This window comes from Dermacentor albipictus, chromosome 3 (assembly GCF_038994185.2).
Source record: "Dermacentor albipictus isolate Rhodes 1998 colony chromosome 3, USDA_Dalb.pri_finalv2, whole genome shotgun sequence".
Lineage (NCBI taxonomy): Eukaryota > Metazoa > Arthropoda > Arachnida > Ixodida > Ixodidae > Dermacentor > Dermacentor albipictus.
In genome coordinates this window covers 41524870-41540838 of record NC_091823.1, presented here as the reverse complement: position 1 = coordinate 41540838, position 15969 = coordinate 41524870, and positions in this window count along the sequence as shown.

The following is a 15969-nucleotide window of genomic DNA, read 5'->3' as shown; positions in this document are numbered from 1 at the left end:
TTTCATTATGAAAGGAAGAGTTGTTCATATTGACATGGAAGTGAATTCTACAGCCTGATTTCCACAGTTAGTGCGGATTCTTGGTAAAAGAAAATTGTTATTCAACGCAAATTTGGTGGTATTACGAATCATCAGGTTAGATGGTGAAAATGGTATTGATGGTAGATCATTATTCACAAATCCGTAGAAAAAAAATAGCTAGACTGTATTTAGTGAGTTTATGAATGGTGATGATGTTATTTTCGAGTAGTAGGGAAGTGGCATTAGAAAAGCGTGGACTGTAAGTAATTATTATTATGGCTCGGTTGTGAACTGCCAGGAGAGACGCAATATGAGTATTATAGGGGTTACCCCAACATATTAGGCCATAAGTAATATGAATATGGACAAAAGAGTGGTAAAGTGAGAGCAATACGCTACGTGTGAAGTAAAAGCGTGTTTTAATTAAGATGCGTGTACCATAAGCTATTTTCTTTTTTATGTGAGCAATATGATTGTGATATTTAAAATTACAATCAAGTAGATTACCAAGGAAAGATGAACATGAACTTGGAGGAAGGTGGGAAGGACCAAAATTGATAGGTGGAATGGATGGTATGTTTTGCTGATGTGACGAGAATACAACAAATTTAGTTTTAGTTACATTATAGATAACATGTTAACATTACACCACCTTAGGATATATTCTAAGTCCGCATTTAACTTATTAAAGAGAGATGAGATATCTTTATGAAAGGCGAATGGAGTGGTGTCTGCGTCCAGAATGCATTTTGGGGAAGAAAGACAGTCAGTTAAATTATTAATATAAACCAAAAACAGAAGTGGCCCCAGGATAGATCCCTGAGGCACACCAATGTTAGTAATTCGCTGTCGAGAAAAAGCATTGGAAATAGAAACAACTTGAACTCTGTTATAAAACTAGCTTCGTAGTAGTGAGAGAGCAGGCCCAGATATGCCAATCGCTTCGAACTTAGACAAAACGATATTATGATTCATGCTATGAAATGTTTGCGTTAAATCGATAAAAATTGAGCCGACGAGAAATCCTTCGTAAATTAATTTTTTTAGTTTGTCAGTAAGATGAATGAGTGCCGGCTCTGTGGAATACCTATGGCGAAAACCAAACCGGCATGACGAGAGGTATCAAATATAGAAAAGTATTTCGTTATCCAAATTTCAATTAATTCTCTATAACTTTCCCAAAGATTGGTAGAATGCATATAGGTCTGTAGTTATTTAATAATGACCTATCGCCTTTTAAAAAAATGGATGATTTTTCCATGATTGAGTTGAGAAGGAAATAAACCAGTATTGAACAATAAATTAACAATTAATGAAAATATATCGGAAATTAAGTGCACACGTAATTTAATGTTAGCAGGGTGGACCTCATCAATTCCAGCGCTTGTCATTTTTAGATTATTTATAACAGCAGTTATTTCTTACGGCGTTGTAGGAAACAAAAGGAATGAATGAGGTAGACGGTTCATGCTGATGATCTGTGTAGGAGAAGGTAAATTGTTAAGAAAGAAAAGAAACTACTAACAGCCTCAGCTATATCGGCAGGGAAATTGAGCTCCAGTCCATCATTTAAAATTCTGGATACTTGGTTTAGTCGTGGGTTCCTGTTTAAGAAGAAGTTGACAATCTCCCATGTTTTTAGTGTAATTAGGTGCCTGTAAGTTTTTTTTGCTCGAAATACAATCGTTAGGTGATTTTAGCTAACAGGTAAGAGTGTTACAGAAGTTTTTATATCGAGCACGTAAGCTCGTGTTAAACAGTTGCCTATTGGTTTTCCTATATTAGTTATTCCGTTTGCGCAATGCTGTTAATAACTGCTGCGAGATCCATGAATTGTGAGAAAATGCTAGTCTTTCTACATATCTTTTTGGAGGTGAACTCTCATAAGTATAATATAATACGTCAGAAAAATGCGGGAAAGGCTTTCTGTGGGTCGTTTAGTGATTTAATTTCAGACCAATTTGTATTAGCAACAGCAGTTATGAAGCCGACTTTGTCCACAACATCTTTAGCATGTGAAGGTGGGCAAGGTCGTTCGTTGGAATTGAAGCATAAGAGCAGGGGGTAATGATCAGTGATGTCGATATGCAAAAGTTTTGCCTCTGGGGAATTAAGGTGGTTAGAAGTAGCATGATCAATAAGTTTAGCTGTGCCGTTAGAAACTTCGCGTGTGGGGACGTCAATTAAGCAATTACATCCGTAGCTATGGAACTAACTAGTATAGTGAATACCTATGGGTGATGTTTCATCGAGTAAATAATATTTATATCACCCATTATACCAACATATTTGTTTTCTAGTGGTATAGTGTGTGAAATATGATCAAGATTGGTGCAGAAATCATTAACTGACGATGAAGGAGAACGGTAAATGCAGCCAAATATGAAATTCTTGTTGTCTTGAGCAAGAAAGCAGTTACGGAATTCAATCAAAACTGATTCGCAACTAGTAATGGTTAAGGAAAGATGGTGTCTTCTTCGATAGGCAATATTAGGAGAAACATATATGACCGCACCACCATGACAGTTCGTTAATCTATTGAAGTATTCCGATTAATATTTAGGGAAGCAATACACATTTCTTCATCGTCAGGTAATCAAGTTTTGGTAATGGCAATTAGTGAAAACGAGCTAGTTAGCGATACGAGGAAATTATTGATTGCGTCGAAGTGCTTACGAAGAGTTCCTCATGTAAATATGAAGGATGGAATGAAATCCGCTTAAAAAGGAATTCACTTGATGGGGTTTCAGTAGGGAAGCCATAATTGTTATGTCAATTGCTTAAACAATAAGCTCTAGTCTATATTGATTCGGTCAGATTCATCTCGAATGCGGAGAACATTACTTTTAATTGTCTTCTTAGCCTTTATTTGGCAGCTGTCAGTCCAAAGGGACATCCAGTTCCTTTCTTTTTTCAAAGTTAGGGCTTTGGAAAAGACAGCCTTGTTAGATGGCGTCAGATGCTCGTTTACAAAGACGGGAGCAATAAATGAGCCAGAAAGTCCGATGTCACTAAGAGTTTGGCTTTACGCGTTTTGCTCACAAAATCATCTTTCTTAGCTCTGGAACAGAACCGAGCAATGATATTTTTCTTGTCGTTAGCTCTGGTTGGTACGCGGCGAACAATGTCCAAACATATCGCTAGGCGATACGAGACAGCCAATTTTGAATCCTACTTTTTTCATTATTGCTATAAAATTCTCTCCTTGGGAACAGGGAATGCCCTTGATCTCGACATTGCCAAGGCAAGAGTACTGTTCAAGCTCTTCCATCTTGCGAGTCAATGACTGGTTGTGAGATTTCAATTGTTGGTTCTCAAAAAGTAGGGTAGCATTTTGGTGACGTAGTTCTTCTACAAGTGCATTCAAGTGCTCGGCACACAAATATAATATAAATCTATAGATATAAGTCCCACACTCCTTCATTCTTAGCAAGATTTTACCAAAGACGAGTTCATGAGTGTTTTTAGCCATTTTGTTAATCTAAACTTCCAGCTCCTCAATTTTTTTCTATAGTTCTGCATTCGTCGACATCATATGAGTATTAAACTGAGGCTCGGATAGAAAAAACAGGAGAAACAAACGGTTGATGGCACCAGCAGCAGCAGCAGCATAAAAAAAGGAATAGAAGAAAAACTTAGGAATACCTGCGCAAACAGAGGATTCAGGGTTAGATGTGGATCATGCAATGCCGCTGCTGCCAGTGAAGAGCATTCGTCGACGTCGGCTTGTTTATAGGGCGCGCCGCTATGGCAGCGATCTCCAGTGGTGATTTTGCCGATGCCAGCAGCACACCACGAAGTGGCTACACAGTCGCAGATTCACCCTGTGGATGATTCAGCGCCGTCCAGGGAAACAAGGCGGCGGGATGGCACCACGAAGACGGTCACCGAAGAAAGAGGTTTGGTTACCGTTGACCAAGGAAAGAGGTTCGGTGAGGAGCGGCACGTGTGTAGACATCGCCACGTACTCATTGACCCAAGTTCGTGTTATGGTTGGTTTCGAACTCTGTTACTACCACACAGCAGCCTGATGAGATACTCATTCCATCACCGACAACCCAGTGACCCAACTAGGTAGGAAAACGGTTAGATACAAGCGTAGAAAAATAGTGTAAGGAAGATGATGAACTTGAGCGCAGATTCAGCAGCATCGGTAGCATCGAGCGCGCTGCAGAGGCTCGAGCTACGGGGACTGTGTTCGGTGCATCCTAGAATTGGCTGTCGTTACGAGCCTCAATAAATCTCCTTTATAATGGATATATAGCCCTCGGAAAGTACGTGATGTAGCCAAAGAATGCTAACGCGTTTTTCACATTATTCAGACTGTTTGACAGTAGGCTTCGAAAATAAGGCGTCTAGCGAAAAATTCCGATATTGAAACCATTACGGAACGGACCCGTGGACAAGAAGAGCCATTGCAATTAGCAGTGGTTATTTGTTCACAGAGTCTTATTGCCTTCACGATTTAAAGAAAGGTATAAATTGCTTTGAAGTTTATGTAAATGACGGTACATAAAGCTTAATAAACGAAGCCACAAGAATATCTGAAGCCACAAGCAGGATGATTATAGAAATACATGCACTACTAACCACCATTCCCATGATGGCTTCACGATCACGCCGCTAGTGTTTCCTCTAGAACTTATTGTAGGAAACTGTTTGACGCAAACACCTTGGTAGTGGTAACAACAGGATAGAGAGCGCTGCTACCGAGATGCACGAGCGTGCAGTGAGATTAAGAATTGTCATATTTCGAGGGCTTTTCCCAGAGCCCCGGAAAATGCAGCCGCCCGAGAGACAACGTCATGAAACCCAGTTTATTAGCTGTTTCTGAGCACGCTCTAGAACTTGTAAAATACGACTTGGGCCCAAAAATGAATACTTAAAATGTTGCAGGGCTAAATCGGACTAGTAAGCTAAGCAAAAGCACTTCAATAAACTATGTCGTGTAACTGAAGATGACTGCAAACAATGTGCTTTTGGACTCATTCTACTAATAAGGTATAGCACATTATTTTTAATTCTGGTTCTAGTTACCCGGTACACAAGGTGCACATCAGTAGGCAACATTATTCCTTCCATCTACAGTAGCGATTCCTAATACGGGAAAGGCGCAAACCTTGCACTCACCGAGGGATCGCTCTTTCTCAGCTGAATCACCTTGGCTGTCGGTTCATTCAGGTTTTTCAATGAAGATTCTCCAAGGACAAGCGAAAGCCAGTAGAAGGGCTTCATTAACGCCCCAAATGAGGTCGTGCACTCTAGAGAGAAAACATTTATAAAAAGCTGCGTTCTAATGACTGTTCACAACGGTTCAGTTCATTCAGAGGAAGTATTTAGTTAAACTTTTTTGACATACCTACTGCGCGATAGTTAACTTATCAGCCTTCAAGGAAACTAGGTGTCTGCAGCATCATATTGCAGGTACAGTGCCACAGAGAGAGAAAGGCAGAGAAAGGGCGGGGTTTTAATCAGAAATTGTCTCCGCTTAGAACGACAGAAAGCTGAGCTAGTTGGTAAGGATTAATTATGCAAAAAAAGTGAGGCGTGCAGACGGCGTTCGTGTTGTCCACTTCTCTACTCTTGTGTCCTGTCTGCACGCCTCACTTTTTTTGCATAATTTATCTCCGCTTGTCTACCCTTTACCTGGTGAGGGGGAAAGGGATGGATATATGAGAGATCTTTTGTTGAATTGGAGGGAAATCACTGAGCATGACTCTCCAGGCACCTAATTACTGTCGCTTTATGGTGTTATGAGCGGGCAATGGTCGGGGCTGGAAGAAATTTTGGGTGCCCTACCCCCTCAGACCATGTAGATTCGCCCCTGCGATAGCATTCTTTTCACCGATGGTCAATTGGGTGGTTTGCAAGGGCAATAAATGTATGTGATTCTGAAACTCTTCACAAGTGTAGATGCGTAGGTCAATTGGTGCAGAAATATCAAATTTAAAAAAGCTCAATACACAGCGCCAAGTAAGATGACACAACACAGGACTCCGGCATAATCAAATGAAGAAGGTTAAATATTTGTCTTGGGTAAAGTACAAACTCACGTGCGATCATATGAAAAGGTCCCTTCATAGTACCCCTTAGGGCAGCCTTGGCGGTGACCATAAGAGGATGGTCGGGCTTCCCTTGAAAGCGTTCGTCGATGCCGAACGATCCTCGGGCTACGTAGTCCATGGACAGTTCCTCAAACTTACGAAGCATGTGCACCTCTTCTCCAGTGTCCGCGTACTGCTCAAGAGACTTGATGAAGATGCTTGCATCTTCTTCGATGTGTGGCATCATCTAGAGTTTAGAATGTTTTGCTCTATATATCGTGCATTCACTACTTATTCAGAAAAGCGCACTTGTTTTGGCCTCGCAATAAAGGTAACAGAATTAGAAGGGGATACACCGTAAGCGATTGAGACCAACGGCGTATAGTTTACGTAGTCTCAGAATATTTCTTGTGGTGTAATTACTTAACTTGTTAGCTAAGTTTATTCATGTAACATTTGATGTAAAATACTCTAAATATTGATTTTAAAAAAAGTTCTTTCCAAAGGCCAGCTTTTACGCTCGCTCTTAGGAAAATCCATGAAATGGCGCGCTTGCACGTCTACATTGTGGCGTTCTCAATTGTGCCTTAGAAAAAGAAATGAAAGCCGCAATGCCGCGTGTCCATTGTATAAAGAAGCGGTCGACCTTGACCAGCCAAACACCATAAGTCAGCCCACCATCGTAGAGAAAGCGACGACGATGTGTCTGCTCGGTAAAAAGTTTGAATTTATCTTGCCTTTTTTTTTGTGAATATGTGTGTACCTCTGATGTGTCGCTTCTTTGTCCGTCGGCGATGGACGGGGACAACCTCATACGTCTACCAGACTCGGCGGCGTCACCGCTGGCCGTGTCAAGAAAGCAAAGCATACTGGCCCTGATAGCGACTCTGACAGCGACGACACCCGTATCTACTCACTGAGCGGCGAGAATCCCTCCGACGTCGAGTTAGAACTTGTTGTGAGCCGTAAGGCGAAGCGCCGTAAAACCAGGACCTCTTCTTCCTTGAGCACATTGAATGAAATACCACAATGGAGGCCTGTGACCAACACCATACTTTTCGTTCCGCCTGTGCTCGACGGGAACACGAAACGCTTCAACAGGCAAACTTTTCGGTGGTGCTGGAAGGATTGTTGCCGAATGAAATTACTGATATCAGAGTGAATACACGTAAGAGCGTACTGGGCGATTGACGTCACGCGCGCGGCCACGCTGAATACCCTGCGCTACGTCACCAACCTTGATGGAATGAAGGTCCGTTCCCACATCCCACTTGGCCCTGACGTCATCGCCCGTGTCATCTACGACGTAGATGCCACCATTCCCAGCTCTGACTTAGAAGTTCTTGCAAAAGCAGCCAATGAAGCTGCTGTCATCGCGAGTGTAACACGTCTGCGCAACTCACGTTGTTTGAGGATAGTATTCATGGGGGAATATCAACCTTCTAATGTAAAGGTGGGCCATTATCGGCATCCTGTATGACCTTTCACACTGAATCCACTACGATGCCTCAACTGCATGAAGAGGGGTCGTGCAAGGATACAGGAGTGTGTTCTTGCTGTGCTGAAGCCCACTCCGCGGATGATTGCAGGGCGACTGTTTTCAGGTGTTGGAATTGTCATGGGTCCCGTGTAGCTTCGTCAAAGCATTGCCCAAACATTAAAAATGAGCTGGCTGTCCCAAAACAAATGGCGAGAGACCATTCGTCTTATCGGGAGGCTGCCAAAAGCATCAGAAAGAGGCGATATCGGCGCCAAAGTTCATTAAAGTCGGTGCCTCTACAGCGTCCGTCGCCTGCACTGATACTCCACCTGCCTTGTCGCCCAGACCGGTCGCGGTAGGTAGGAACCAGAATGCTGAAAAAGGCAAGGCTGTTTAGAAATGCGCGTTAATCGCATTTATGCGCAAACCCATGGCACCATACCTTGTTTCTCTCAATGTCCAGGCTATCACATACCAGAAGTCTCACCGCTTATCATGTGTGATTATTAACAGAGACTTGTGCATCCTCCACTGCATCTACCTGAAATGCAGACTAATTTCTATAGTACATAGAATGAGGTTCCTGTGCGAGGAAACCTGGAGTACGTTGGTACGGTCTACGCGGCAGCTGTACAGAGCACTGTTTCTGGGCGTATATATTATGGTACAGCTTGCCTGTTTTAGCGTACATTTATACCCTAGAAAGTTTACAGTGCCATGTTCTACAGACATGTCTTGGACTACCACGATGCGTCTCGACTCACGCAACAATTATTATGGCGAGACACTACTTGGTTGCAACATATATAATGACTGACAACCGAAGAGCACACATTTGACATCTGTGTCACGTACCCAGTCACTACATGGCTGCTTTGCCAGCGCAGAGACCACAAGCCACATATTCCAAACATGTTGCGACACATCATGGCTACCTTCCCTCGGGCTTTCCGCCAGCAGTAAGACCACTGTTCCCCTCTTGTGCCTACGACACGAGTACGCCTCATGATTTCGGGAATCACGAAGAATTCCCGTCATTCAACAGTGGCTATACGTCAGTTCACACTGTTATAACTCACTACTGAACGAGGCATATCAACAAAGACCACACATTCCCATCAATGAATCTGTGACAGCCACCAGCTCCATAAGCACTGGTATCATCGCAGTGTTACAAGTCACAATTATATTCAAAGCGTCCCATACAAGGACCTCTACGGCAACGGCAATTGCCGCTCCACGTGCCGCTGTTGATTACATCGCACAAGCCACACCTCGAAAGTGGGTCGTTTTTGTGACTCCAAGGCCACCCTCCAGAATCTGTAGTCCAGCTTACCATGCAAGACCCATGAAGAACTGGTGTTTCAGACCAGAGAGGTTCTTCATCAAGCCTTCATAAACGGATGTGACATCATCTTCCAATGGCGTCCAGGGCACTGTGGCATTGTCGGAAATGACCTTGCTAATGATGCCGCCAGTTCTGTTTGTTAAGGAACCCTGACACTTCCTATACCACTATCAAGCACAGACACCGCAGTAGGTTTTTGTTTACTTGCTCAAACCAAGACTGAAACTTTGTGAAACACCCCGATTTTCTCCCAACTGCCGTTTTTACTGGCTGGATCCTACTGGCAGATCCGTTCCTGGCTGGATCCTGGATCCGCCTCTGCTTACTGGTGGCTTTTACGAAAGCCTACTCATTCCGAATTGGAATGCCCGACACACCGATATGTGACCCGTGCAAATGTGAAGAGACGATCGAGGACGTGTTGCGGTTTTGTAATCTCAATGAGATCGAACGCGACGTTCTTTGGGCGGTGTTAAACCGATTAGATAGCACACCATATTCAGAGACTAAGGTTCCCAGACCATGGCACCTTGGTCGCAAGCTTGCAAGGTGACGCGAGCCCTACTACGTATCATATTTTATTTGTTGTCATTGTTTGCTGGCGCCTTATGATGTACTAATTACAAAGCTATACCCTGTAAACCCCTATACATACGTTCTGATAGGTTCATAGTTTTCAAATGTTTGCGTTATAGAGTGGCCCCTTTTGTTATTTTCATGGATTAAATTTACCATCCTGTATACATATTTCACTCAGCGCACTCTCTTAACGCACACCTTTGGTGAGGCGCAGGTCAAGCACTCATTATCAGTGACGCACAGCCGTGTGCGTTAATAATGAAAGCAATGATTACCATATATGATTGTCATAATGCATGAACGATGCCTCGCATAATCCAGCATGGACCCTTTGGCCCCTGAGAAATAGCTCAGTAGCACGTTAGCTGTTTGGGTTCATGGTCCGCTTATCAAGTCTTTCCTCACACCATGAATAAAAACATCCGGAATTGAGGTGAATCGAAGTTTGACAAATTATCCGAAACTACCTCCCGCTCATCTTGAAGCAGCGCCAAATCAAATCTAGATAAATTTATCTATCAGAGGCACATCTTACGTTCCTATGATACTAGTACGAACAACCTCTTTGAAGGTCGATTAGAATTCGTATCCACTTGACTTACAATATTTATGTCATCAACAACTAGCCTCAGTAACTCAGTGCCTATGGCTTTGCACTGCTGAGTTCGACGTCGCCATTTCGATCCCGACCACTGCTTCCGATCCTGGCTTTGGCGGCCGCATTCCGACAGGAGCAGAATTCAAAGGTACTCAGAGTGGTCAGCCCTCAGCTCATAAAAATAAAATTTCTAAGATTTTACGTGCAGAACTACGACCTGATTATGAGGCATGCCATAGGGTAGGACTCAGGATTATTTTTGCGACCACGCGGGGTTCCTTAACCTGCATCCAATACACGGTACAAGAGTGTTTTTTTCGTTCCGAGCCCACCACAACGTAACCACCGCGGTCGGCATCGTACCCACGACCACCTCGCGCGCAGCAGCGGAATGCCACAGACACCGCGGTATGAAAGTTTCATGAAATTGAAATGAAGCTTTCACTGACAAGAGATAGCACTTCAGTCTTAATTGTTGTTTTATAGGACTGTGACAGGGTAACTGATACACAACATAACGTATCTGCCTGTGAAAACACCTTAGTATACCTAGCGAACACGTTTACAGAAAAACTTGACGGGGACCTGTTTCAGCTTGCTGCGACTGAAGCTCTGCGAAACCGCTGACCGCATACTTCTCCACGTTAGGCCGCAGGCGTGGAAGATAGATTTCGTCAGCGCAGGGTCTTTTTGACCGGCCACAAGTGTGATCTGGAAAAACGAGAACGTTCGTTAAACCTCTGTAAATGTCCAAAGGTAACCTTTTATTTGTACGAATTACACAACCAGGGCAACACCAATAACTGCTACTCGCGGCTTTTCCATTATGGCTCATTGCACATATTCAGCTTTCTTAAATAGCAGTCCCGAAGCACCCTAGGCAGAGTACAAGTAGCCTTCCTATCCATCTCCATTATAATTATCATCACCACCATCATCATCATCATCATTGTCGTCGTCGTCGTCGTCGTGGTCGTCATCGTCGTAGTCATCATCATTATCAGCCTATTTTTGTCCACTGCAGGACAAACACTCATGCACCTATGTCCAATTGACCCTGTCTTGCGCCAGTTGGCCCCCATCTTATGCCAGCAAATCTGCTAACTTGGTTAGACCATCTAGTTCACGGCCATCCTCGACTGCGCTTCTCTCCTCTCGGTATCCGTTTAGTAACTTTTTCTAACTTCACCTTCCTGTCTCTGTTACTGTAAAACATAACTTACACATACTGTTATGGCATATCATTTTAAAGGGGAGAGGCAGTGTAAATCAAAAAGGAAAATAACACTTTACGATAAAGGTGACATTACCATCAACAATGCACTAACCGAGTTTTACAAGTGGTACATTATAGATTTCCCGAAGCGCACAGTAGACAACTGGACGCTTTTTAAAAATAAAATGATCGAACTCACTGAGACTTACATACCAACTATCATTTTACCAGAGCGACCTTCGTCTCCATAGTTCAACAACACAATAAAACGACTAAACAATAAAAAGAAAAGATTGATCCTTAATGTCAAACATTCCAATACCGCTCCGGTCTGGGAAAAATATTACGTCAGTGAAAAGGAGTTTCATTCTTTGGACGCAACAGCTAAACGAACCTTCTACTCAACAACACTCCATTACATGCTGCAAAACAATCCCAAACAATTCTGGAAATACATTTACGCAAATAACCGTAAACCATTATTATTATATGATAACTACAATAACCATGTTCCAAATCATAAAGTGTCGGCAGTACTAACCTCTGTCTTCTCATCCGTGTTCACTTCTGAACTTAACACTAACCACCCAGACTGTCCTTACCTCAACAACCCAACGATGTCAGACATAACAATTGAGGCATATGGTATCACCAAGCTAATTGAATCCCTCAAATTAACATCCTCAGCCGGCATCGATGGAATCAATTCGAAAATGCTTAAGAACACTGCGCAAATCTCTAGTGTGTTTTTATGCCATATCTTTCAGCAATCATTACAATGTGGAGTGATGGCGCAAGACTGCCAAATAGGTAAGATAATTCCAGTACCAAAAAGAAAGGGTCATCGTCATCGTGCCACAATTACGGTCCAATTTCCCTCATCAATGTTTGTTCTGAACTAATGGAGCATATAATTTATTCTCATATTGTAAACTACCTAACATCCGATAATTTCCTTAATCCTAATCAACACGGTTTTCAGAAAACCATGTCCTGCTCGACTCAACTAGCTCTATTCGTTAATGACATCAGCTCGCATCTTGATCAAAACATACCCATCGACACCCTATTCCTAGATTTCCAAAAGGCTCTCGGGAAGGTTCCTCATGAACGGCTCTTCCTAAAACTATCACGTCTTAATCTTAACTCTTGTGTTCTCCAATGGATACGCAACTTTCTGGCTAACCGTCAACAGTTCGTTTACGCTAACCAATGCTCGTCTAATTTATCACCCGTTATCTCGGGCGTGCCACAAGGCACAGTACTGGTGCCAGGTTGATCATTGCTGATTATTGTGTAATCTATCGTCCCATTACTAACGACGCTGATTCTCGCGCTCTCCAGTCCGACCTTAACGTCATTGAAGCTTGGTGCAATAATTGGCTAATATCCCTCAACGTGAAAAAACGTCGCTACTCACTTTCCATCGTCGCCAATCATTTATTTCAGCTAATTACAATATCGCCGGTTCTGAAGTATGTGCTGTGACTTCTTATAAGTACTTAGGTATTAACTTGTCCAATAACCTCGGTTGGCCCTCGCACATTTGCAGTATTAGCAATGATGGCAATCGTGTACTATGCAGCCTGCACCGTAATCTACGTCTTGTTCCTCCCTCAGTAAAACTACTCGCATATTTAGCAATCGTTCGACCCAAACTGGAATACGCATGCTCAGTGTGGGACCCACACCAATCTAACCTGGCAACAGCACTAGAATCCATACAGAATCGTGCAGCAAGGTTCAGTTATTCTGACTACTCTTACCACACTAGCGTTACTAAACTTAAGTCACCTCTGAACCTTCAAACCCTCGAGCAAGGCCGCAAAACAGCAAGACTGTGCCTGTTTTACAAATTTTATCACTCACTGCTTCACCAGACCGACATCACGCCTGCGCATCGCTCTTCATCCCGTCATAGCCATTCAAAAGCTGTTTATCCCCCTCCAGCTCGCACCTCCGCTCATGTTAACTCTTTCTTCGTTCAAACCGCGAAAGAGTGGAATCATCTACCTGCTGAAGCGGTGCACCATCCCTGTCATTCATGGTTCAAGGCCTTCACTGAAAATATACTCTAAATATGCCCACCCCTCATGTAAAACCCCAAATGGGGTATTTGAGGTACAAATAAATAAATAAATAAATAAATAAATAAATAAATAAATCTATAAATATATAAAAAAATGAATAAAGAAGCGAGAAGATGGCGCTTCATGACTGCTCAGGAACCAGAAGCCAACAGTAACTCCTGCAGTTGTTGCAGCTTTTTATCGTTCAAATGGAGTCCCCTCGCTTGAAATTTAAACTGTTATGTCACTCACCCATGCCGCGAACGTTACTTATGGAAAGGGCAATGTTTTCAATTCTCTTTCAATCGCCAGTACTGAAGCTGAGTAAAACGTTTCCAAACTTTTTATATGAAGGGACGCCAGTTAGTCCTTCCCACATACAATGAAATGCATTAAAGCATGCCACATGAATGCAATAATTTCACACATGTGCAATGTTTTCGAAAATCAAGGGAAAACAAGAGAGGAAAGTCGGAAAACTTTAACCAGACGCTAGTCTCCGGTTACAATATCAGTCGATAGAAGTTAACGCACTGCAGTCAACATGAGCACTCGTAGACATTATACAACATAAGCTCAATGCACCGTCTCATGCAATATTAGCTGCAACACGGCGCCCGAGATCGAAGGTATCCCAAGACTGACATACAAGAAAAGTTATCTCACTAATACCAGTAATCGTAATGGTACTCAGGTCTCCAGTGTTTCGTATGTGGGTGCTAGAGAGCAATCTCGTGGCCTGTGATAACACAGTGTAGCCCAACTGGACGAGGCCAGAGAACAAATTGACACATACTCAGTACTGTGTATGTGTGTGTAAAATTCTTCTCGGTCTCCCTCCAGTCGAGCTGCCGTGTGTTACCATGAATGCCAATTAATAATACCACCAACTTGCTTTAGTCTTGGGGTCCCTTCACTTTTGGGCACCGTATCGCAGCTCATATTGAAGGCGACTTCACAGTGTACAATACAAATAAACAATTTGCTACACGAAAAAAACCAAGCTTATATATCAACAAAACAAAGAACAACAATAACGAAAGGTTTAGTATTGTATGTCTAGATTTTGCTTTAAAGTGAATAAGATCTCGTTTTCAAAATATTTCTGCACCATTCACGTTGGTGCGACTCCACTCATGTTAAAATGCAACATGAAATATGAGTATACACCGTAATGGCGTCTCGACAACAGTGCAGCAGCCAGAGATTAAGAAAAGCGTCATTACAGAATACTCACGCCCCGATCAACGAAGTTCTGAAAGTTGCGAACAAAGACGTGCTCTACGAAGTTTATGTCCCTGGTCACGACAACAGGAACGTCGCCGTTGTAGAACCTGCGTCGTGAAATTGCATTTGTACCAAGCCGCCTGGAAGTGCTACATAATTTGCGTTACCTACGATAGCTTCCTCGAGTGTAGTGTGACAAAAAATGGTCGAGAATGTCTTCAAGAAAAACTTACCCATATATATCGCCGTACTCGTCAAACCATTTTCCCATCACCTTGTATATCTCCTGTAGGAATATAGGTCAAATAATACATGAGACAGCTGCTAAAGAAACGACTCATACACTATAACAAAATTTAGGCCACAACTTGTTCAAGTTCGTACCACTATCAACACATTTTACGACTTCAGGCAAAAAAACATACCGCTTTTACGTCATCTGCTGCAATAGTGACTGAGTGTAAAAAAAAAAAAAAAAGGTGGGGGGCGAGCGCCTGCGATGTCCCACTAATGCACTTCTTCATGTTATTGTTGCTTCTTTTAAATGCTGTTGAACCTGGATGATAAGCCTCTTGGGCACCGTTTCGAGCTGGTAACAACTTGAATCGTAATGCGCAGAAATCGTCACAGCAAGTTCGCAAACTCTGGCGATCGACTAGTAGTCGCCCTCGGATAGTGTTTACTCTCCTGCTGCCGAACCGGCGAAAATAATATTAGCGAAGGCATCAGATCAATGAACAAGAGTTTTTCTATCATATATATTTAAAAACGTGTCTCACTTCGTAGTACCAGCCTCCACGTTCCTCTGGTACATGTGACTTATTCTAATACTACTTCTTGGCATTATTACTTCAATTCTCCATCAGTGTTCCTACAATGTACCATGTCGTGGTAAATACACCAGTTTTTACTCTGCAATAGGACGAAAACAAAGCCGTGACAAGTCTTCTTTTTTTTTTCACGCTTTGTCAAGCATCAGTCATTGCTTTGTTTCTGTGCTAATTCAATTCAATGCAATTTCTTCCTATGTACAGGGTGGTGCGGTAGTCACTGAGGGTTGCAAAAATAGGGGAACGCCTGCAACGTCCCTCTAACGCACTTGTTCATTTTCGGGCTGCTGCTTTTAAATGGGCAAGGTGTTGAACCTCAACGATAAGCCTGTTGCACACAGCTTAGACCTGATAACAGTTTCAATCGTAATACACAGAAACCGTCGCAGCAAGTCCCTAGTCAAACGGCTTAAATTTGGGTTAAAGAGAATTATTGAATGAACACAGTCGAAATAAACGTTGATCTTACCATTGAGTGGTACTCCCGGATATTCCCCCAGATTATGCTAGGCTTCGGTCCTGGGACGCCAATTCTCTCGAAGTAAGAGAAATGCCAA